General features: G+C 43.1%; 1 long non-coding RNA gene across 2 annotated transcripts in view; it reads right to left on the reverse strand.

Moving 5' to 3' along the window:
- LOC147423414 (uncharacterized) overlaps positions 1 to 23378 on the reverse strand; it is a 34070-nt gene extending 10692 nt beyond the window's left edge. For both annotated transcript variants that reach the window (XR_015186689.1, XR_015186688.1), the window contains exons 1-2: positions 22973 to 23378; positions 22635 to 22865 (exon numbers count right to left, since the gene is read on the reverse strand). This is a non-coding gene — a long non-coding RNA (uncharacterized LOC147423414). The remainder of the gene's footprint in view (positions 1 to 22634; positions 22866 to 22972) is intronic.
- Positions 23379 to 24791: the final 1413 nt, after the last annotated feature.

Here is a 24791-nt window from a genome sequence, read left to right on the forward strand (position 1 = left end):
GATCATCCAACGTGTTCTCTTTCTCTTTTTCTGGCAGAACAACGAAAAAAAAAAACGAAAGAAAAAACAGCCGCGACCTCTACGCGACCAGCTATCTTTGCCATGGCCAAGGAGCTATAAAAGCATCACATGCCCTCTCCCAACGAGAAGACCAATCTTTGCAAGGAGGAGATGCTGCTGCAGATTTCAGCCGTAAAGAAGACGTTGCCGGTGATGCCCATGGGTGCCCCAAGTGTACCAGATGTCGCCAAGACCCAGTGCGCGAGTTCCCTCGCGAAGAAGTGCCTACGAAGCGTGTTTCCATCGCGACAAGTTGCTGTTCTCCTCTGTTTTCAGCCCATAAACGTCGTAAACGGGGCTGATTTACGAGAAGGAACACACCTCTTTTGTGTGTAGGATTGGAAGAGAGGATTTTCTATGAAGAGATCTCTTCTGGGGAATTGCTTTTCGAGAACTGAGCTGCGTTTCGAGCGTCGAGACTTTGAAGGTAACGATTTTCATGTTATGATCTCTGAGAATTTGATTGCAGGTGTACTTCCTCTTCGTGAGGGACTAGGAGCAACGGAAGGCATGAGCCTCTGCAGGAGAAAAGCGCTTTGAGGAACTAGAGCCAGATCAGCCCAAGGGTTTCGTACCCGAGTTTGGGAAGTAGATCCACGGATCCGGGAGAGGTAGTCTCTCAAGTTGTGATCCGGAAGTTGGGATTCCCAAGTAAGGACTTCGTGTCCAGGAAAGCAGAGTTGTTCTGCGGGAAGAGGACTCTGGAAACAAAGTTGGGAAAGAGAGTTGCAGGGATGTCATGCCCTGAGTCTGGAAGGTGAGATCCAGAGGTGAGAACCTTGGTTCTCAAGGATTTGGAATAAGGAACGGAAGTTCCTTGGAATAGGGTTTTGCCCTAGGAATCGGAAGTTGAGGCTTCCGGGACCATCAAGTCTTATTCTAGAACGAACGTGGTAATACGTTTGGTTCAAGTCCTTGTATATACTTCTCCTCAGTAATAATAATACTATTACGGGGGGGGGACCAGCCTATCTTCTGGTCCCTAGTACTTTGTCGATCTTCTCACTCTCTATCTATTTCTCTATATATCCTCTGGCTTCCGTAATAAGTGATAAATCCTATTTATCCGAATGTATTTTATATTGTTATGCGCTCTCGTTTGTGACACGCGTGCTCCAGGGTAAGTTTCAATTTTTTGCAGGTTTCAAATTTTCTACGTGCAGACATCAGGTTTTGGCATTTAGACAATGTACGCACTGCACAGGAGGATTGCAGGTGCTACTTGGTATATATATGTAAATTGTGGTGATAGCAGTGACATACTGCGTGTATTGGGTACCATGGCAGACAATTGAGTGCTTGTGCAGATTTCTGACTATTTGCAAAAAAGGACAACAATGATGCATTTGGCAAGATTGTTGGTGACAAGTTGGATAAGAACAACTTCCATGCTTGGAAGTTTAGGATGACCAACTTCCTGATGGGTAAAGGCTATTGGGAGTACATAGATGGTGACCAAGAGGAAGCACCAATTGTACCTGAGCGAAATGCCACTGCTGCACATACAAAGGCATTCAGGGATTGGAATCAAGGAGCAAGGAAGGTGATGTATTGGCTATCTGTGAGCATACATGATAGCATGATTGGGCATATCCAAGATGCCATTTCACCCAAAGTGGCTTGGGACAGGTTAGTATCGTTCGATACTACGAACACAAAGGCAAGGAATACTCACTTGAAGAATGAGCTGATACAGTCAAGAAGGACAACTTGTCAGTTAATGATTACACCTCGAAGATCAAATCAATATGCGTATCTCTGGGCTCAATTGGTGTGACAGTTGAGGATGATGATAAAGTTGAGGTATGCTTGCGTGGCTTGATGCCTGCATACAAACAGTTCAAGACCTCTATTTATATTAGGAAAAACATTCCTAGCTTTTTAGATTTGATTCCCATGCTGATTGTTGAAGAAAAAAACCTTGGTGAAGACGCATCTTCTTCACAAGACAGAAACAGTTTTGAGCAGGTCTTCTACTCAAACAGAGGTAGAGGTAGAGGACGTGGTGCAAGTCAAGGATGAGGTTGTGGCCGTGGCAACCAAAATCAAGGCCAGCAACAACAGCAGATGAATGATGCACATGGATCAAACACTCGTGGACGTGGATAGTCCAGAGGCAGGGGGAGAAGTCACAAAAATTTCCAAAGAAACAATGTAGGAAATGATAGCAGAGAATGTTGGAATTGTGGACGAACATGTCATTTTCAGAATGGCTGTCGATCAAGACAACAAGGTGAAAGAAGGCAATAGAACAATTATGCGTCTACCAGCAGGAGTACAGATGATTCAGAGAGGCTCTTTGTGATGCAACACTTGATGAATAACATGTCTGTAAATGCATCAAAATGCAGTCAAAATGTGTGGTATGTGGATTCGGGTGCTTCGAATCACATGACCAACCATTGAGAATGGTTCAAGGAATTGCAGACCTTGCAGAATGCTGGTTATGTAGAGACTGGAGATGATACTGCACATCCTATTATGTAAATGTGCAAAGGTTGAAAACAATGCAAAGTCGAGAACTTGTAACATGTTTGCCCATGTTTAAGGTTGCTGATATGCAAAAGGTTTGTGAAGCATGTCAATTTGGAAAGCAATCAAGAGGTCCATTTCCAAAAGACAAGCATGTAAGCAACAATGTGCTAGAGTTGGTACACTCAGATGTATGGGGTCTAGCAAAGACTGCGTCTATGGGTGGATACAGGTTTTATGTTACCTTTACTGATGACCATACTCGCAAAGTATGGGTGTATTTCATGAAGGAGAAGAGTGAGGTGTTTACTCACTTTCAGAATTTCAAGGCTATGGCTGAAAAACAGACAGGGAAACATGTATAGTGCCTGAGGTCAGATGGAGGGGGAGAATACTTCTCCAATGAGCTTAATAGTTTTTTGAAAAAGCATGGAATTTAGAGGCAATTTTCATGCAGGTATACTCCACAGTAAAAATGGTGTTGCTGAGCGAAAGAACATGCACATTGCAAAAATTGCAAGATTGTTGATGTTTGAGAGAGCATGCTCCATTGTTATTGGGCTGAAGCTGTGTCTATAGCTGTGTATATCATGAACATGACTCCTACTGTTGCAATACATGATATGACGCCTAAGGAGAAGTTTTCTGGAAGCAAACCTGATTTGGCACACTTAAAAGTGTTTGGAGGCATTGCTTATGTGCATGTGCCAAATGAGCTACGAACTAAGCTCGATCCAAAGGTTGAAAAATGTGTTTTCATTGGGTACTCTCTTGAGCAAAAAGGGTACAAATGTTACAACCTTGTCACACATAAGTTAAGGGTGAGCAGGGATGTGGTTTTTGATGAGATGGCAAGTTGGTATGATGATGTAGAACATGGTATTGGGGTTGATGTAAAGGAGAATGTGGTGACAAAAAATGCAGGTCCTTCGCAAGTTGAGTGGACCGCAAGGGTCACCTAGTACAAGTGCTGTTGAGAAGCCTTGGAGTGGCAGGTTGCATGAAAAGGAAAGCCCTGCTAGTTCATCTAATATATCAAGAAAGGGTAAGGAAAAGGTTAATGATGCCCCAAGCTACCAAACTTGAGTGCAGGTCATGGTAATGTAGATGGAAATTCAAGTGGTTCTGAGCATAGTCTTGATGAGGAGTTTGGGATCCCCTCTTTAAAGACACTTGGCATTAAAAAGGCCTTGGAAGGCATGCATACAAAGCTAAGAAGGTCTTCTAGAGTCAAGAAGCCCGTGCAGTGTTTGGTGTATGATGGATATGTAGCACATCACTATGCATATATGGCAAAGATTGTGTAAGATTGTGCAGGATGTAGAACCCACTTGTTTTGATGATGCAGTTGGAAATGTAAAATGGGATAAAGCCATGGATGAGGAGATGGCTGCACTTGATGTAAATGAAACATGGGATTTGGTTCCCTTGCCCAAAGACAAGAATGTGATTTGGGTGCAAATGGGTGTACAAAGTGAAGCATAACAGTGATGGCAGTGTGAGCAGGTACAAGGCTAGATTAGTAGCCAAAGGTTATGCACAAACCTATGGGATAGATTATGAGGAGACTTTTAGCCCCATAGCTAAGATGGCTATAGTTCGTGCTATTATTGCAGTGGCTGCATCAAAAGGGTGGTTGTTACATCATATGGATGTAAAGAATGCGTTCTTGCATGGTGACTTGCAAGAAGAAGTGTATATGCAGCAGCCACAGGGATATGAGGATGTGAGGCATCCCCATTATGTATGCAAGCTTAAGAAAGCCTTGTATGGGCTGAAGCAAGTGCCAAGAGCATGGCATGCAAGAATTGTGGCGTGCTTATATCCATTGGGTTTCATATGGCTGATGCAGATCACTCATTGTATGTGCGAGACAATGAGAATGGCATTGTCATCATTTGCATTTATGTGGATGATTTAATTGTTGGAGGTGATAATGAGACCGAGATAGTGCATGTAAAGACTCTTGAAGCAGGAATTTGACATGAAAGATTTGGGGGAGCTGACTTCTTGGGCATTCAGGTAGTACGCACGAAAGAGGGCATATGGCTGTCACGGAGACAATATGCTTTGGATATGCTATCCAAATATGGTATGGATGATTGTAAGCCTATTTCTATGCCCTTAATTCAGAATTTGAAGCTGAGGGCTGATGAGGGTCAGGTGCTCGATGACATTACCATGTATTGGAAGATTGTGGGCAGCCTGATCTACTTGACTATCTCATGGCTGGATTTGAGTTACACAGTTGGCTTTGGAGAGTGAGTTTATGCAGCTTCCTAGGAAGCCACACTTGGATGCGATGCGGTGTACATTGCGCTATGTGAGTGCTACATTGGATTATGCACTCTTTTATGAGGCTGGCACTAAGTTGCAGCTCTATGGCTACATAGATGTCGATTGGGATGGTAGTGTATGTGATCGACGGTCTACCACCAGGTTTATGTTCTCACTTGGGAGTGCTGCTATCACTTGGAGCAGCAAGAAGCAACCCACGATTGCTTTATTGAGTATAGAGGCAAAGTACAAGGGTGCTACAGTGGCAGCATGTGAGGTAGCATGGTTGCAGATACTACTTGCAGATTTGGGGATACAGGTGTAGGTACCGATTGTCATTCACTGTGACAACATTAGCAGCATACAATTGAGCGATGCTTGGAGTACAGGAGATGGCACTGATCTTGAGGGGGAGTGTTGAGATATCAAGCTTAGGTCATGGTCCACCTGGCTGATTCCCCACCGACCTTCATCACTGGCGATCCTTGCCAGTGATACTACAGCTGTACTTCACCGGTAGGTCTACCTACCAAGAGTGATGGCACACCTACCGCCAGCTCACTCACTAGTGGTTTCACATTGACCGTTGTACATAACACTACTTATGTGGTAGTCCCTCTTTTATGTTAGTAGACCTTGCCTATCTTTTTGGTGTGAAGAAGAATAAGATTTCAACCTCCTTCCTTGTGTACTCCATTGTTAGGATTTGTGTGTGTGTACGCTTGCAAGAGCTCAAGCTCTCCTCCTCTCTCTTTCTTTTCATCTTGATGAGATGATCAACGTGGTCTTGTCTAGCTTTTGAATGTACACAAAGGTCATCCATGAAGATTTCTAAGAAATCCCATAGATAAGCTTTAAATGCATGTATCATTAAACGCTGGAATGTTGTTGGTGCATTGGTCAAACCAAAAGGCATGACACAATAAGAAAATATGCCCCATTCCATTGCAAAAGTTGTTTTATGTTGGTCTTGAAGAGCTATGGAGACTTGATTGTATCCTGAAAATCCATCGAGAAAGATGTAAGCCTCTTTACCTGCTACCCGTTCTAAAACATGGTCAGTGATAGGCAAAGGGTAACTGTTGCGTACCGTGGCTGCATTCACGTGCTTTAAGTTTACGCACACTCAAAGTTTACCATTTTTCTTTGGCACCACCACGATGGGGGATACCCACTCTGTATGCTCGATTTCAAAATGAATTCAGCGTCAAGTAGCTTGTCAATCTCTTCTTTGATCTTCCTACCAAAATTTTCATTGTACATGTAGGGACGTTGTTTTCTTGGTTTTGCATTCTCTTTCATAGGCATAATGTGTTGACGGATGGTTGGATCTACTCCTTTGAGGTCCTTATCAGTCCATGCAAAGATGTCCTTATAATTCTTGAGAGTTTTTATCATAAGCTCTTCTTCTGTTGGCAATAAGTCAGTTGCAATGTATACAGGTTCCGAAGTTTCCCCCACTCCTACTAAATCAACTAACTTGGCATCTTCCGGCCCATCGTACGACTCTCCAAAATTTTGTGGATTCGTTGAGGGGTTTGTAGTTTGATTTTTCGATCCTCTATCATGTATCTTTTGAAATTTGGAGGTACACTTATGCCAGAGCTAGAACTGCTGCTAGAGTCATCCCAGGACTTTAAAGACTCATTTAACTCCCGTTTGCACTCTTTGAAAACCTTTCTCTGCTCAATTTTTGACATGTTCAAAAGTTCCGCGGACTTTTAACTTATGGTTCGGATTGTGTTTTCGAAGAAATGGATTGAGCTATAGTTCTTGCCGTTTTTTGTTTGCCCCTTTGAAACTTAGTTGTCATGGTTCTTGTTTGCCCTTCTTTCGTGTGAATGGAGTGCAAAGTGGCCTTCCATTTCTTGTGTGCTTTTATGCAGCCGGTAGCCTCAACATGAAGCAAAAATTTTGTTTGATTTGAGAACACGGGCATACGTTTTCTCCCTTTTGATTGAACTTGTTTCTTTTTGCAGTCCTCACGTTGCTTTTTGCAGATGCGCTGGAACGTAGGAGGTGTGAACTCCAATTCCATTGCATCCCGTTCTTGCAATAAGAGTCTTACTTTTTCCATCTCGATTTCAGGGACAATGTCATCGTCCCCCCCTAGGAAAGACTCTTCGTTAACATACCCTGATTCATTGTAAATCTGCAAATAGCCTTCTTCCTCACTTGAGCTCGTGTCAGCTATGGATATGCTTTCTTTAACCCATCGGATTTCCTCATATTTTGGCTCATAGTGTCTCAAATTTACCATTTGGATAGGAATGATCTCTTGATTGTCATCATCGCACAATTGCGGTCCATTACAGATTGTACATGTATCCAAGGCTGCTAAAACATGTATCCATTCATGATCATCCATAAGGTGTTCAGGAAAAGGATGTGGAATGTAAGCTTCATCTCGAAGAGTTTTGTCAGTCAAGAGTTTATTCTCTGCTAGGATAGCTTCTATAAGGTTTGGAATAACAATGTATTTTCAAAGTAACAACTTGAACTTGCCAAATTAGAAGATAATCCTGATGAACAAGAATTAAAATCATCTATCGGAGTTTTCATGACATCACGATAAGTGTGGTCAATCAAATTAACCTTTGCAGTGACATTGTCGTGCCTTAAGTAGAGGTAATCAAACCCCCAATCCTGGATAACCCTCATTTTTTGGCGCATGAATGGTTTTCCCAGTATGACCTCCTAATTTGGATCTTGACCGAAGTAAACTATCGCAAATGTATGCTCATACCTTACCCCGCAAGATTCTACCACTACGTTTTCCAACAGTCTTAAGGGATGTTCTAAGTTTTCGTCCGCTAATTGTAATTCCATTTGAGTTTAACTCATCATAAATTTGCCCCATTTGATCCACATGGCTTTGGCAGCTATGCTGACCCCAGCTCCAGTATCCAAGACTGCTAAAGTTTTCACCTTATCAACCTGAACAGGAAGCATGTCCACCTCAAGGTTGTTTAGTTTGTTTAACGAGACATTTTGTTCTGGAAGTTCTTTCATCTTTTCAATTTGCTTATCTGGATTGAAATCCCCAAACCCAGAGTATCCTTTATTTCTTAAAAGCTTTGACACTTGTGTCCACATTTCAGGTTTGATTTTCAAAAAATCCATTAGGGGTAACGTTGTTGTTACTAGGGCTGCTAAAATAGCCTGAAGATTTAGAATATCTTTTGCCTTGAGAGTGACGTGTTCCGAAAGAGGAAAAGGTAGAATTTTTGTTCCAATTTCCATCTTTCCTAAATAGGAAGGTAGTGTGGCTAATGTGTTAGCCTGACTACAATCATCAACATCGTCTTCCACTATTTCCCTTGGCCATGGTACCCGACCAGATTCAATAGAACTTGTGAGATGAATTACAGAGAAGGGAGAGGAGTTCAATGAACTCTCATCCCTTTCTTTGTGATTATGCACTTATTCCCACAGTTTATTCACATTTTCATCTTGCAATGGAGGAATGGATACAATCTTTGATCTCTCCAATTCTCTATCCACGCTAGTTTGTTTAGTTTCCTGTTTAGACACTTCAGGAATCATTTCCAAATTTGGAACATGTATCGGAAGTCTCTCTGTGGGATAGGGTGGAGGTCCTTCCAACATTGTTTGAGTGTCTCAAATAAGCCCTTGATGTTTTACCAAATTGATCTTTTCTTGGATCGGATTTGGATATTCCTTTAGCTTAGGAGGTATGGTCGTATCTGCGTTGACATGCTTTTTGTAAGCCCTGAGAATACTCTCTAAGGTTTCATTGACTATGTCAACCAACACTGACCAACCAGAATTTGTATCCCTTGAAGTAGTGGTTTGATTGACTTTTGTGATCTTTTTTGCTGTCTAGGTTTCTTTTGGGTTATCTTGCAAAGGATCGTCTTTTGCCCCCTTTTGATGTCACGTGACACATCCAACCCTATGTGTCTGTGGACAAGCTACAACACGACAAGGCACTCTAGATTAGCAGTGATTTGGCACTTTTGTGAGTCTATTCGTAGACCGTGCATGCCCAGTCACTTAGTGTAGATTTTCCAGTGCATTTAGCCTATTTTATCTATTTTTGACATTTTTCACTTATTATTTTTAAGTGACTTTTGTTGGAAAGTAGGTAGGGCAAATTGAGTAAGTTTGTATATAAGCAAACCTAAACTAGCACTAAATGGCAGAAAAGGCAACAGGAGCCAAGCTCAGCAGGCAACTTCTCTACAAGACCTTGGCGGTTTCCCCCACTAAGCAAGAAGAATCAGCCCTAGCCATTTCTCATCAGCAGATCACCGCGGCGGAAGACCCCATCACATAGCGTTTTTGCATTAGCATCATCCCCAGCAGAACCCCCAGCAAGCTAGCGTTTTTGAAGACCATAGCTTTTTGCAAAGACACCTCAAGCCTAGCGTTTTTGAAGATTTCAGCCTTTGCATATTTGCAGCGTTTTCAGCCACAGCATGCAGCGATTTCAGCAGTAGGAAAACCATCAAGATCAGACCCTAAGAAGGTAGCAGATTCAGCCCGGAAAGACCAACAGTTTTCAGCCTTGAAGAACCTCAGTTTTCAGCCCTAAACCTGCAGAATTTCAGCGACAAAGATCATCAGAAAACAGCCCCCAAAATCAGCATTTTTCAGCAACAGCAGATTTCAACCCATAGCATTTTTGGACAGCAGATACAAGATTGCAGATTTCAGCCCTAGTGTCGGCCTCATTATCCACGTCGTCGTGTCAACATAGCCTAGACTTGCATCAGTCACATGCATTCCGTTTGTACCAGTTTATGCAATCAATAGTAGACCACTCTCGCCGACGAGAGTGGGGCCTTCGGAGGAGGGTTTTACAACGTCTCTGGTGTCGTCGATGGAGCAAAAGATGTCGTGCGCACACTCACACACCCAGAAAACTCAACACAATACAAGGAATTTACTTAAATTCCTCACCTCGCTCACCACCACTCAAAAGCTCCCTAAAAATTCTACCCACAAGCTCAATTCAAACTCCAAACGCCTCGACCTACAAGCCCTTGCCTGCCCACAGACACTACAAGGTGAGTCGAGGTGATCAACATTGGAAATCACGCTTGATGGTGACCAAAATATACAAGAAAAACCATCAAAAACCCAAAAAACTCGAGCCACAAAAAGCCACTCTCAAACCATTGCAAAACCTTCACCAAACTCCACTCTGTTGGACTCTTTGGAGTAGCGCCAAGCCTAGTGGCACCGATACAGGGTCACATAGTTTTGCAGAAAGCCGCACCTTCTTCCCTCAATTCCTTGCACACACACATCCATGGAAACCTCAGAACTTCCATAAACTCTCCCAAGTGCAAAATTGAAGAGAGAAAGCTCTCATTTACTCCTCCATACACTCGAAAACAGGATGGGAACGCAACGGGACTGTACTAGACCACCTGTATGAACCCTGCTTCCTTCCCCACACAGAGAGGTGAAAGTTGGCTTCCAAAATGCTCTATCAACCCAAGCACTCACGACAGCGTCACTGATGTGGCACTTTGATGCCTTTTCACACCTTTTTTGACCTTTTTTAGACCTTTCTTGGCCCAGTTTTGGCCAGTTTTGACCCTGGCGGGCATTTTTCGCAGGAAAAACCCCAAACGGACTCCAAAATTCACCAAATTTCGCACGCTTGATCCTCAATACCCAAAGCACATTTCCACATCCCCACATTCTATTTTTGACCACTTCTAGGGCAGTGCACGCCTCACCACGGATCAGGCGCCGCAAATAGACAGTTATCGCATGTGTGAAACTTCTCGAGCGGGATGAGAGTACCCACACTTGTTACTTGCATTATTTACATTCTAGAAAGCTCAAACACATTATATAGAGCCAAAATAAGCCACCTAGAACCATATCCAAGGCCTCGATACCCTATCCAGGCATGTATGTATGCTCGACTGTCGACACGCAAGCACGCATATTTACAATGTGCACACGTTGCACCTTTTTCCGAACTTGAAACCACTTTGCAAAAGCTTCCAAATGCACGTATTTACATCTTTTTGTACATATGACCATGCATATAAACGCTACTTTGTATACGTCAAAAGCGGTCTATCATCATTGCCCACCTCTAGGTAGAGCATTTATGCTCAACCAAGAGACTATTTGCATCTGGAACCACATTCCTCGCAAAATATTTCTTCAGTCTATAACCGTTTATTCTATAGCGCAAACGTTCACCAGACAATTTTTCCAACTCATAGGTGCCATTAGAAAATACATGCTTCACTCTGTATGGACCCAACCATTTGTCCCTCAATTTCTTCTAAAAAGTAAAATCCAAGCGAGAATCATACTTCATCACCAGATCTCCCTCTTTGATCTCTTTCTCTGGCAGCCTCTTATTCATTTTCTCCATCCTTGTCTCTGCTTGCTGAAGGTAATAATCACTAGCTTTCTCTCTATTCATTCGCAACAACTCTAGAGAAAGAATTCTTTCTTGCAGCTTGTCACTATACTCACCTTGCATTCTGCACAACAACTTCAAGGCATCCGACTGCACTTGTATGGGCATAAGAGCTTCCTTTCCATAAACAAGTTCATATGGTGTAAATTGTGTTGACACTCTATACGCAGTTCTATAAGCCCACAAACACTTTTCCAAGTCCAAGTCCCACTCTTTAGGATGCTCTCTAGCATACTTTGATAGCATCTTCACAATTTGACCGTTGTAGTTCTCAACCAGCCCATTGCATTGTGGGTAGTAAGGAGAAGAATGCCTATGCTGAATTTTCAATTTCTCCATGAGAGCAGCAACAAGTTTTCCCCTAAACCCTGGTCCACGATCAGAAATGATAACCATAGGAGCTCCAAACCTGCAACACACCTGTTCGTATAAAAAAGAGGCCACTCTTCCTGCTGTTACATCTTTTACTGCTCTTGCCTCAACCCATTTTGTCAAATAGTCCACAGCCACAAGGATATACCTTTTGCCATTGTTGGTCCTCGGCATTGGACCTATAGCATCTACTCCCCATTTTGCAAATGCATCAAAAGACATTATAGCTTTCTGAGGCTCAGCCAAAAGCTTCCGATTTGCAAACACTTGGCATTCATGGCATGACTTGCACCAAAAATAAGCATCTCTCATCATAGAGGGCCAACAGTAACCTGCTCTTAAAACACGAAAGACAACCTGATCCTTGCCTTGATGGCAGTGCTCCAAAATCAAGCCTATCTCTTCTTTGTACAGCACTTTTCTCAAAATGCTATCCTTGCCATAAAGCATGAGATCCTCACCTACCAATATGTAGTTTCTTGCTTTTGCAACTATTCTCTGACGCCGAACTTTTGACATGCCCTCTGGACATTTCCCTTTACCAAGAAATACTTCTACATCTTGCAATGATTCCCTTCCTGCATACAGGCTTCCTTGACCTTTAAAGGAGCTACCAAGGCATCCAACTTGTCCCTAGCCAACTCATCAGCTTCTTTATTTTGCTCATGAGGAACGTGCTTAAACTGTATCTTCTCAAACTCATGCAAAAGCTTCTTGATGCCATAGAACCACTTCTTCAAATTGTCTTTCTTAACATTCCACAAACCAAGCAACTGATTCATGACTAGCAATGCAAACTATATCTTCTCAAACTCATGCAAAAGCTTCTTGATGCCATAGAACCACTTCTTCAAATTGTCTTTCTTAACATTCCACAAACCAAGCAACTGATTCGTGACTAGCAATGCATCCCCTTTTGCAATGACCCTCTTCAGTCCAAACTCAATGCACTGCTTCAACCCAAGGAAAAGCGTGAGGTACTCGGCCTCATTGTTACTTTCAGCTTCATCAAGATCGTAAGCTTTAGAAAAGATTACATCGCCTTTTGGGTTCTTAATGACTACCCCACCACTTGCCTTTTGAAGAACTTTCCTGTATGCACCATCAAACATCATTGTATACACATTTGTAATATCTACTTCCTCTTCATGATCATCCTTGTCCACCCTTGGGTAAGATGGAAGCTCCCCCCCCCCCCTTATGTACCACTATGTCTGCCAAGTGAGCTTTAACACACTGATCCACTTTAAATTCAAACTCATACTCTTGAAGCTCCAAAGTCCACTTTAAGATGCGCTTGCTAGGCTTCAAATGTTGTACTACATCCGGCAAAAGATTCGTTGTGGTGAGCACATAGAACTTTTGGGGCAACAAATAGGTTTTGAACCTTCGACATGCAAGAACCAAGGCAAATACCCACTGTTCCATTTCCGTGTAGGAGAACTTGCTTACATTCTTCATCTTGCTCTCAAAATAAACTGGCTTGAAGTTCCTTCCTTGCTTTTGTAAGAGAACCGACCCAAAAGCTACTGACCCCACACTAATAGATACATAGAAAATCAACTGCAAGTCAGGAGGACTCACTGTTGGTAAAGCACACAATACCTCCTTGATGCCATCAAAAGCTTGTTGCATGTCTTCATTCCATTCAAACCCTTGAACTCTTTGACTCAATTTCTGGAGAGGATACACATACTGACATAGCATCCAGAAAAAACGTGACAAGTACCTGAGCTTATGCACAAATGATGCCAAATCCTTTGTGTTGTTGGGCGGATCCATAAGCAACAAAGCCTTAACTTTCTCTGGGTCAGCTTCTATTCCATTTTGGGAAACCACATGTCCTAGCAAATGGACTCTGGCATGAGCAAATTTACACTTCTTTGGGTTGAGTTGCCCACCCTCTTGTTGAAGCGTTTCAGCTTCTCCAAATGTGTGACCCTTATGCTATAACACCCAATGTCATCCATGAAAACACGAATGAACTTACCCAAGTAGGGACCAAACACTCTATTCATCCATCCTTGGAAGGTAGCATATGCATTAACCAGCCCAAAAGGCATTCTTTTTAGGCAAAACAACCCCAGGGAGTAATGAAGGTCGTCTTCAATCGCTATCAAGATCTGAAAGTAGCCAAAAAATCCATCCATGATTGATTAACGTTCATGACCGGCAACCTGATTGAGGATTTCATCTAGGAAGGGTAGTGGATAATGATTTCTTTTTGTGGCAGCATTCAAAGGTTTGAAATCAACACATATCCTAAATCTTCCGTTCTTCTTGGGCACAATAACAACTGGAGAGACCCATTCAGACTCCTCCACTCGAAAGATGAAATCTGCTTCCAAAAGCTTCGTCACCTCTTCATGAAGTGCCTTCTCATGAATGACCCCCAACCTCCTAAGCTTTTGAACCTTTGGCTTGGCACCTTCTTTTAGATTGATTCTATGCTCGACTCCTTTAGCTCCTTGCAACTCTGTATATTCAGTGGCGAATAGCTTTGGAAATTCCTTGAACATGTCTTCATACTCCTTTTTTTCTTTTTCTGTCAAGTCCTCTCCTAGCATGCTCCTTACATTCACTTTGGCAGGCTCTACAATTGCTTTTGGACTATCCTTCTTCTCCTTGACATTCACATCATGCATCGATGCTTCCTTTTCAACACTTATCCCAAAAAGATCAGGACATAATTGCATCAATCCTTCCTCTACACTTTCTTCTGATGTCGTAGACGACCCATCACTATCGTATGACGTAGTTTCTGTCGAATCTGTATCTTGCATCTCCAATAGGGGCTGTGTACGGCTCTCGTGTGTCTTCATGCTGTAGACAATGGTCCTTCCTTTCTCTTTGTCGGGGATGGTTATCAAGCCCGTACCCCAATCCTGCTTAGCACCAAGGGTTATAAGCCATGGCCTCCCTAAAATGATCGGATAAGCATTCTCACCCGCTTGCATCACGTAGCAATCAACCAAGCACTCAATCCCCAAGACTTTTATCTTCACATCTTCAGCTATTCCAAGACACCTTGCCTTTTTGTGGTTGGCCATCCTCATACGGATCGAAGCATTCACTGACATCTTAACGTCTGCTTCCTTCATGATAGCCTCGGTCATGACACACACCTGGGCACCACCATCCACATATGCTTGCACTTCCGTCTTCTTTCCCAACATAGCTTCAACTATTGGCACCATATCCACTGGGTGACCAACCCTCAAAGATGACACCATGCTTTGACGCTTTTCCTTCTTGGAAGGAAGCCGCGTACTCACACACTTGGTCCACTGCCTCCTCAATTTAGCATTCAAAGCCACCAACTCACCAAAAGATATATTTGCCTTTTGATTTCATATGTCGTCGACAATATCATAGTCTTCAACACCTTGGCCAAGGAGGTAGTCCTTTGGACCAATTTTCCTTCTTCGCCGCCTCTTGCTACTTTCTGGTTTGTCTTCTACCTTAGCCTTTCCTTTCCTTGCTCTTGTTTCCCTCTCTTCTTCTGTCTCTTTCTCCCATGCCTAGCTCTCTTATTGGCCAAAACATCCACATCTTGATGCTCAAGGGTAATGATGTTGATAGCCCTACCTTCTCCATTTCCAGGCAACAGTTGTGGTGGTTGTTGTGGCGGCGGTGCTTCTAGTGCCCGCTCTTGATGATTCTCTTCTATTCTTCCTCGACCACGTCCATATAAGGGGTATATCCCTCCTCTCTCTCTTGGTGGTTCAGGACAATCAGGGACGTAATGACCCTCTTCATCACAATTGTAGCATCTACCTTGTAGCCTTCGTCCCCTGCCTCTCCCAGCTGACCGCTCCTCTCTTTGGTTCCTATTCATTATGTTAATTCTTAATTCTTGTAACTGACCAGCAAGATCATGTAGAACCCGGGCCGTAACAGGATTGGACCTTGAACCACTCGCTCCACTCTATCATCCGTTGTCATAGGGACCATTGGTTGCACCACAACTGGCTCAGCGTGTATCATGCCTTGCTCCCACCTTCAGACTTCTCTTGATCTTCTTGCTCTTGGCCTCGGCAATTTCCACAGCTCTTTCAAATGTAGCAAGCTCCTCTTGATCGACCTTCTCTCTTACACTTGGATGGAGACAATCCATAAACTGACGCACTTTAAAGAAATCCCCTGGAGGTATTTGGGATGCCGCCTCTAATTGAACCCAAAGTCCTTTGAAGTGTTGCAAAAACTCTTTAAAGTTAGCATGGACATCTTGCTGCAAACCTCTCAATTTAGTCGTCGCTTCTGTTGCGGTTAGTTTCTTCCGAAACCTATCAAAATTGCCAACTTCACCTGCTCCCATGTTTGCTTTTTGTCTTCCTCTAAACCTTCAAACCACTCCCGAGCTTCTCCTTTGAGCGCAAGAGGAAATACACGAAGCTTGGCTTCGTCATTCACAATGTGCATACCAAGCATATGCCACTCGAAATCCGCAATCCAGTCCTTCACATCCTCCTTCCCTGTGAACACTGGCCGACTATAAGCCATCTCTTCGGAGTCGCTTCTCCCTTGCGTGAGTAACTCCACAAAAGTTGAAGTCTTGCACCTCAACCAAACCACCACTTTTCTTCAATGAAGCTCGAACTTCACAGCAAAACCGCTTCACTTGGGTGCACAACCGGCAAATTTCCGCTCCCCAGCGGGATCGCCAAAGGATGATGGAGCAAAAGATGTCGTGTGCACACTCACACACCTTGAAAATTCAACACAATACAAGGAATTTACTTAAATTCCTCACCTCGCTCACCACCACTCAAAAGCTCCCTAAAAATTCTACCCACAAGCTCAATTCAAACTCCAAACGCCTCGACCTACAAGCCCTTGCCTGCCCGCAGACACTTCAAGGAGATTCGAGGTGATCAACATTAGAAATCACGCTTGATGGTAACCAAAATATACAAGAAAAACCATCAAAAACCCAAAAAACTCCAACCACAAAAAGCCACTCTCAAACCATTGCAAAAGCTTCACCAAACTCCACTCTGTTGGACTCTTTGGAGTAGCGCCAACCCTAATGGCACCGATACAGGGTCACATAGTCTTGCAGAAAGCCGCACCTTCTTCCCTCAATTCCTTGCACACACACATCCATGGAAACCTCAGAACTTCCATAGACTCTCCCAAGTGCAAAATTGAAGAGAGAAAGCTCTCATTCACTCCTCCATACACTCGAAAACAGGACGGGAACGCAACGGGACTGCACTAGACCACTTGTAGGAACCCTGCTTCCTTCCCCACACAGAGAGGTGAAAGTACCAAAACTTGGCTTCCAAAATGCTCTATCAGCCCAAGCACTCACGGCAGCGTCACTGATGTGGCACTTTGATGCCTTTTCACACCTTTTTTGGCCCAGTTTTGGCCAGTTTTGACCCCTGGCGGGCATTTTTCGTAGGAAAAACCCCAAACGGACTCCAAAATTCACCAAATTTCGCACGCTTGATCCTCAATACCCAAAGCACATTTCCACATCCCCACATTTTATTTTTGACCACTTCTAGGGCGGTGCACGCCTCACCGCAGATCAGGTGCCGCAAATAGACAGTTATCGCATGTGTCAAACTTCTCGAGCGAGATGAGAGTACCCACACTTGTCACTTGCATTATTTACATTCTAGAAAGCTCAAACACATTATATAGAGCCAAAATAAGCCACCTAGAACCATATCCAAGGCGTCGATACCCTATCCAAGCATGTACGTATGCTCGACTGCCGACACGCAAGCACGCATTTTTACAATGTGCACACGTTGCACCTTTTTCCGAACTTGAAACCACTTTGCAAAGCTCCCAAATGCATGTATTTACATCTTTTTGGACATATGACCATGCATATAAACGCTACTTTGTACACGTCAAAAGCGGTATATCATCGTATCTCTCTTCTCTCTCTATCTCTCAGTCTCATACACTTTGTTTGTGATCATAGCATTCTCTCATTAAGAACGGAAGGCTCTCCCTTCCATAAGAATGAAAAGGAACCTTGAGCACAGTTTGGAGCACTCATCTTGAGCAAAGCGCAAACATTGATTCCGCTGCATCTAACATTGGTATCAGAGCTTTGGCAGTGTTCTGTATCACTCAAGGAAAGAACCACAAGAATCACAAGAATTTTTTTTTGCTTGTTGCGGGCAGAAAAGGCAACAGGAGCCAAGCTCAGCAGGCAACTTCTCAACAAGACCTTGGCGGTTTCCCCCACCAAGCAAGAAGAATCAGCCCTAGCGTTTTCTCATCAGTAGATCACCGCGGCGGAAGACCCCATCGCATAGCGTTTTTGCATCAGCATCATCGCCAACAGAACCCCCAGCAAGCTAGCGTTTTTGAAGACCATAGCTTTTTGCAAAGACACCTCAGCCTAGCGTTTTTGAAGATTTCAACCTTTGCATATTTGCAACGTTTTCAGCCACAGCATGCATCGATTTCAGCAGTAGGAAAACCATCAAGATCAGCCCCTAAGAAGGTATACCTTCATAAGTTCAGAATAGTCTGAACTCACGAATTATAAGAGGGAATAAAGCACTCATAAAACTATAAAAGCAAGGGACACACGAAAAGAAAAGAAAAACAAAAACAAACAAACTAACTAACTAAATCACTTTGATTGCTTCGAAACAAAACTAGATAAAACAAAACATTATTAACTTAAAAATGTTTTCAAAAAAGGTATGTGTAAAATAAGTTGACGCAACTTACTTGGCTTAAAACAAGTACTCAACTTTAAGCCAAAAAAAAAAAAAAAGGATAAGACATCTTAAAAACTTAATCCTCGAAATCAAACTTCACACAACAACCTATAACGGAACACATTCTTAAGTCCTCAGGTAAGCTAAATATGAAATCGAAAAATGAATACTACTACAAACCTACGAAGAGCAAAGAACCAAACTTGACAATATGTGATCTCAACTTCACTGCTTGTCCAAACAGGAAGAATAAGATTATCACCTTTATCATGCATAGCTTGGACAACAGCTATGACATCCCTACTCACGTCGTCAGTGCCCAAGAGTAGGTGCAGGTTTATATAGAGGTCATTCATGCTTTGAACGTACTCTACAAAACCAACGAGCTGAGTTTTTATCACCCTCCGGAGGTGATGGGCATACTCAGCCATGATAAAGGCTAGCAATTGTCAAGCTATAGTGAAAATACTAGAAACGCTAAAGATCAAAACAACAACATAAGGTGTTATTAAGTCAAACAATAAGTCGGCTTTTTAGCTCCCCACTTCTATTGAATTTACTACTGATTATCTTGAACATTCCAAAGGAAGAAACACTAAAAATAAACTTACTACGATGCAAAAATGAACGAACTTTTTTCATGATTCTTTTGAATGAGTATCCTTTTTCAACTAGTAAAGAAATAAGATGGCAAGATTGAACAACAAAAGTAGATTTACTAGAACAAAGACGAGAAAATCTAAATAGTTGAGAGCAAATGACACCGTACTTAGCTAAAAGAGAAATGTTCGAAGAAATGTGAGGCATGCGGATGATTTTTAGATTGGCATATTCTGGTTCAAGGCGCTTATCATAGATATCTACTTCTAATCCCAAGGGAGTCTGAAAAATCTTAAGGTCTAAAAAGGCACAACAATCACTATTTGTGGTACAGTTAAGTTCACAAAACTCCTTGGGATAAATCCCTCCGCCTACAGAACTCGAATTCAAGTACATAAAATCTTGAAAAGAAGGAACGTCAGCGACAAAAAGATCATCTACAAAGCGTCTTACATTGCATAACTTGTGCAAAAATATTGGGCAAGTGTTAGCAAGGACAAGACACTCCATAAAATCAAACTCATAAGTAAAAAGATAGAAATTAGCAAGAAAAACAGCACAATTAGTACCCATAGGGATACCAATTGTTTGCTTGAAAAGAGAGTCGCCGATGGTTATATATAAATTGTCCAAAAGAAAATCTAACCAAGATATGATGTCAATGTCATCTACAATCCTGGTGACTCTCTTTCTTCCTTTGTCTACATCTACATTCTTATTTTTCAGCCATAAGAAGTCAAAGTTCAAGGCTGACTTTTCTACAAGCAATGCCTTGTACCTATCCTTCTCAAGCTTGAACGCAAAAACTTTTGAAATAAGAGACTTGACTCTAAATTTAAGGTCCTCCAAATTTAGCTTCGAGTATAGCGTTGTAAAGTCAAAAGTTTGGAGACATAAAGGAGAAGATTTCTCCTTAAGGCTTCTTGAAGAGTTCAAAAACTTTAAAACAGGAATCACACCTACTGAATCATTTAAAATCCAACTTGAATCGGTAGGTACGTCTGCTTCCTTTAGCATATTATTCCACAATTCATTTACGCTAGGTAAAATGGCTTTGAAACAATAACTAAGCCATTTGGAAACCTCGGTCAAAGAGGTGTTACAAGAAGCAGCTATAAATCTAGGCTTTATAGGGTTCTTGTGGAACTTCCAAACGGTATATAAAAAAGGTAGCAGATTCAGCCCCTAAGAAGGTAGCAGATTCAGCCCGGAAAGACCAACAGTTTTCAGCCTTGAAGAACCTCAGTTTTCAGCCCTAAACCTGCAGAATTTCAGCGACAAAGATCATCAGAAAACAACCCCCAAAATCAGCGTTTTTCAGCAACAGCAGATTTCAGCCCATAGCGTTTTTGGACAACAGATACCAGATTGCAGATTTCAGCCCTAGTGTCGGCCTCATTATCCCCCGTCGTCGTCGTCAACATAGCCTAGACTTGCATCAGTCACATGCATTCCGTTTGTACCAGTTTGTGCAATCAATAGTAGACCACTCTCGTTGTCGGCGAGAGGGGCCTTCGGAGGAGGGTTTTACAACGTCTCTTTTGTCGTATCTCTCTTCTCTCTCTATCTCTCAGTCTCATACACTTGCACACATAGTGTCCATTCACTTTGTTTGTGATCATAGCATTCTCTCATTAAGAACGGAAGGCTCTCCCTTCCATCTTGTGGATTGTCCTGTTGAGAATTATCCCCTTCTACTGGTGTCAATAGAGGTTGCATTTGAGCATTTGGAGATGTATTCCGCGAAATGACTCTCAACGGTATTGTTTCCCCTTTTGTTTCGAAGTTGCAGGTGAGGGAATCACCTCAACAAAACCAAATGAAGTTTTTGTTTCTTGTGGCTTATTTGGATAGTCTTTAGCTAGATGGTCATTGCCACAACCTCCACAATATCTAAGCAGCCGAGGCCAAATTTGATTACCATTATCATTTGCGGCTAAGCTCTTTTCTCTTCTAGCTGGGCAGTCCCTGACCAAATGTGCACCATTGCATTCATAACATGGGCCTAAGGGCGTATCCATTCCTGGACTTGCTGTTCTTCTTGGGTACCCACCCTGTGACCTGTAACCCCCATTGGCTAGCACATACAATGCTTGTGCTAGAAGTTGGACTATTGATGTGTCTAAGTCCGTCAACTGGGATTTCGCTGACTGCAGATATTCAGGGGTCTCCTCGTAGTACAGACACAAGGGTACCAATTCCAAAGATGGTCCCAAATCTTCTACTTCCCAAACAAAATGGAAAGGTGTGGTTCTCGATGGAGCTGGCTGAGCACCCAACACAGGCCTTACCCCTTCATTAGTTCCTACGAGAGGTGGAGCATTAGACGGTTTGTAATCCCCTGGCATTGCTGCCCCAATCTCCCTCATGTACCTCTGTTTACTATAGCACTCATTTGTGCTATGGTTGCCCCATCTTCTACATGGTTCCCACCATTTGAGAGATCCTTGAGGATTGTCTCTCAATCATGGCGTTGGTTGGTATGGGCAATTTTGTGGGATCCCCCGATTATCTTGCTTGAGGAGGTGAACTATCTTTTCTGCTATTGTATGCGAGACAATCTCTTCATTTTTGTGAGCGTTACTAGAAGAATTAGATCTTTGTTCTTCAATAAAAGATCGTCCCCTTCTGTTGTCATCTAAGTGCAGGGCTTCAAAACAACAAAACTCAAAGTCTTTGTGGCCTTGCACAAACAACAACATATAAAGATGTGCATCTAATAAGCCCTCAAGAAAACAAGATACAAGACGTTCTTGTTTGGGCAATTCAGACTCTGGGCATCGAGCTATGTATTGTTTCATTCGATCAACGCTTTGTCGCACTGTTTCCTTTTCCCCTTGTTTGAAGTTTAGGATTAGGGTCACAGTGTTGTGCTTGATTACTATCTTTATGTGCGCCTCAATCATTTTTTGACTAAGATGTCAAAATCATATAGTGTCTTTGGCTTCAGGGTTTGAAACCAAGACAGAGCACTTTCGCTCAACGTTAACCCAAACCCATGCACCTTAGTGTGCATATCTGTGACTCCCTCAACGTAGATGAACTGGTTAAATTGAGCCACATGTTCATGTGGGTCTCCTGTTCCATCAAACTTCTTACAAAACTTTTGGAGGGTTGTTGGGTGGATGTTCTTACCCCCCGATTCTTCCCATTTTCCCCTTACTTTTGGTTCTGGAAACTTTTCTTTTCCCCTTGGCATGTTTAGTTCAGCTCCTGACGTAACTCCCCCAGTTTCACCCATTCCTGGTCTAAGTGTATCTTCATGAGATTTTGGCACTCGTGGAGGGTCTCTCACTCTAGGATCCCCACTCTCATGAGTTTAACCATAAGTGGGTGCAGAAGTCTCTCCAAATCTTGGAGTAGGCATATGGTATCCAGAATCTTCCCAGTCCTAATGTGGCAGAGGTTGGTCTTAAATCCACTGTAGGTGCATGTGGTCGTGAAGGAAATAATGGTATGCCCCTTCTAGTGAAGTCTTGTAAACCCTCTCCCTCTATAGTATTTGTTTCCCCATGCATCCCTGATATCTAAGGATGTTGTCCCCCTCTTTTTCCATAGACATGTAAATCCTGTTTGTTTGGATACGGAAAAGTGTATGCCATCATAGTTTTAAATATGGTTCCTTTTAAGGTTGCATACAGGGCAACAAACTCACTACGATTATCAAATTTTTTTACATGCATTCTGTACAATTCATCATCTTTAAATTTTGGAACTGCTTAAGGAAATTTGAAGCTTACCTCCTTTGTTTCTGCTTGTCGGTGCTTGGTCCAATCCATTTTTGCTAGAAACGTTCAGGAAATCCAAAACTGGAAAGAGTGCCCTCCAAGAAATCCCAGTCAACCCTGTCATAGGCCTTCTCAAAATCGAGAAGAAGAACTGCTAATCTCTGAGCTGAAGATTTGGCCCACTCGGCCACAGCATAGAAAGTAAAAACTATCAAGAATGCATCTGTCCTGAATAAACGCCATCTGGGAACCATGAATAAGCAAACGCATAAGAGGCTGCAGACGAGCTGAAATCAGATGACCCATAAGCTTGTAAGAGGAGGAAAGCAAAGTGATCAGTCTCCACTGACCTAATAGAGTAGGGTCCCCCCCTTTGGGAATGAGAGCAATTAAACCAGAGGTCAAGGAAGGCGGTATGCTGCCACTGTCAAACATATGCTGAAGACCAAAGAGAATTGGCCGGTTCACCAAATCCTAGTACTCAACAAAAAACTGTCTAGTAAGACCATCATCCCCAGGGCATCCAAAGAAGCAACTGCATCACGAAGCTCAACATCCGTGAATGGACGCATGAGAGAATCAGACATGTCTGGTGTAACAACCAAAGGTACATGTGATTACACCTCATCTTGAGCATCTGCAATCTCTCTAGTGAGAACATCAGGTACAAAGAGTGACTCAAAGTAATCTACTGCCAAATGAAGAACCTCTGCAGGCCTAGAGTAAAGAATGCCATCTGAATGCCTGACAGCTCACAAATAAGAGCCCGACGTGCGCTCTCTGAAGGTCGCAAAAAAATCTTTGTTCATCCTATCAGTTTTGGTAATCCACTGAAAAACTGAAGCATGATAGGTGAACTCCACCCTCCTCTCCAAGACAAGAGAAATCTCAGCCCTAGCCTCACTCTCCTCATGAACAAGAAAGTCATCCTGAGCGTGCTGCTGCTGCTGCAGCCGATGTATAGATGCAAGACGAATATGGAGCCCTTGATCACTAGCCCAAAGAAAGCGTCTCCTCACAGTCGCATGATGATGACAAGTCTCACTAGAAGCTACAAGACTGGCAGTAATGAAAAGCACAAAATCTGCTGGGGGAGCCTCTGGAGAAAGAAACCAAATATCCTCAGGCTGCACATGTAGGGAGTCTGAAGTCAAAATCACATCTGGAGTCCTGCAACCCCTACGAGGAGCACCAAGTCTCTGAACCACAATGCGAAGAGAGACAGGAGCATTATCAGAAAGCGACGTGCCTGGCCAAATCCTCATGGAGCCGCCAATCATAGAAGCCCATGCACCAATGCAGAACCGTTCTAGTCTCTCAAGCAACGACCTGCCTGTCGACAAAAGCCCCAAGAGAAATCCAAGGTGCCTGTAGCGTGCATAAAAGACTGCTCATACCAAGCATCAGAAATGCGCAATGAAAACAGAAAACTATCCCATGCATCACTCTCAGGCAGGTGAGGAGGAATGTCAGTGCGATAGTCAGAAGAGGGACCTTCCAAATCCCCACCTGCTATCCAAGAGTCCACAATCGGCAAAACATTCACAATCTCCTGCCAAAAACCAGCTCTCAACCGAGCATCTGTAGGCGCATAAATACAAAGAAAGCCAACCAACTGTTCCTGAATCTGCATTGATGGGTACCACATAGGGTAAAACCCTCAACTTAAGGCCACCTAAGGAGGGGCGCAATTTTCTGGCGATAACGTTCACCTATTTTAGCTTGGAAGAATGCGATCGGAAGCTTATTGCAAGGCGCACATGCAATAAAAAGATGAGGGTTGACGGGGATCCGAAGGCGACACACAGCAGCGATAGAGATTTCCTGTGTACCAAAATCGGGGTTGAAGGGCAAGCCATAGGAGAGGGGTATAATGTGCCAATGCTGCCAACAAGGATCGAGCGCAGATCGTGTGGCCCAGATTCCTTGAGAAGCTCACGTAACCAGCACAGCATTCGTCATTTGACGTCCCACGATTAGATAAACGTAAGTTTAATTTTGGGGGTGGCCATGTCCTTGTAAAGGGGGGCGGCTTTTAATTGGCCCCTTTACCCTACAACGGCCATCAACCAAAGTCCCGTGGTCTCTAATGCATGAGACCCAACATGGACCAGTAGAAATAGCAACACCCCCACTGCAAGACATCACTCCCATGGTAGGCTCTCAAAA

The sequence above is a fragment of the Adiantum capillus-veneris genome, chromosome 26, assembly GCF_014529385.1.
Source record: "Adiantum capillus-veneris isolate H3 chromosome 26, ASM1452938v2, whole genome shotgun sequence".
NCBI classification, from domain to species: domain Eukaryota; kingdom Viridiplantae; phylum Streptophyta; class Polypodiopsida; order Polypodiales; family Pteridaceae; genus Adiantum; species Adiantum capillus-veneris.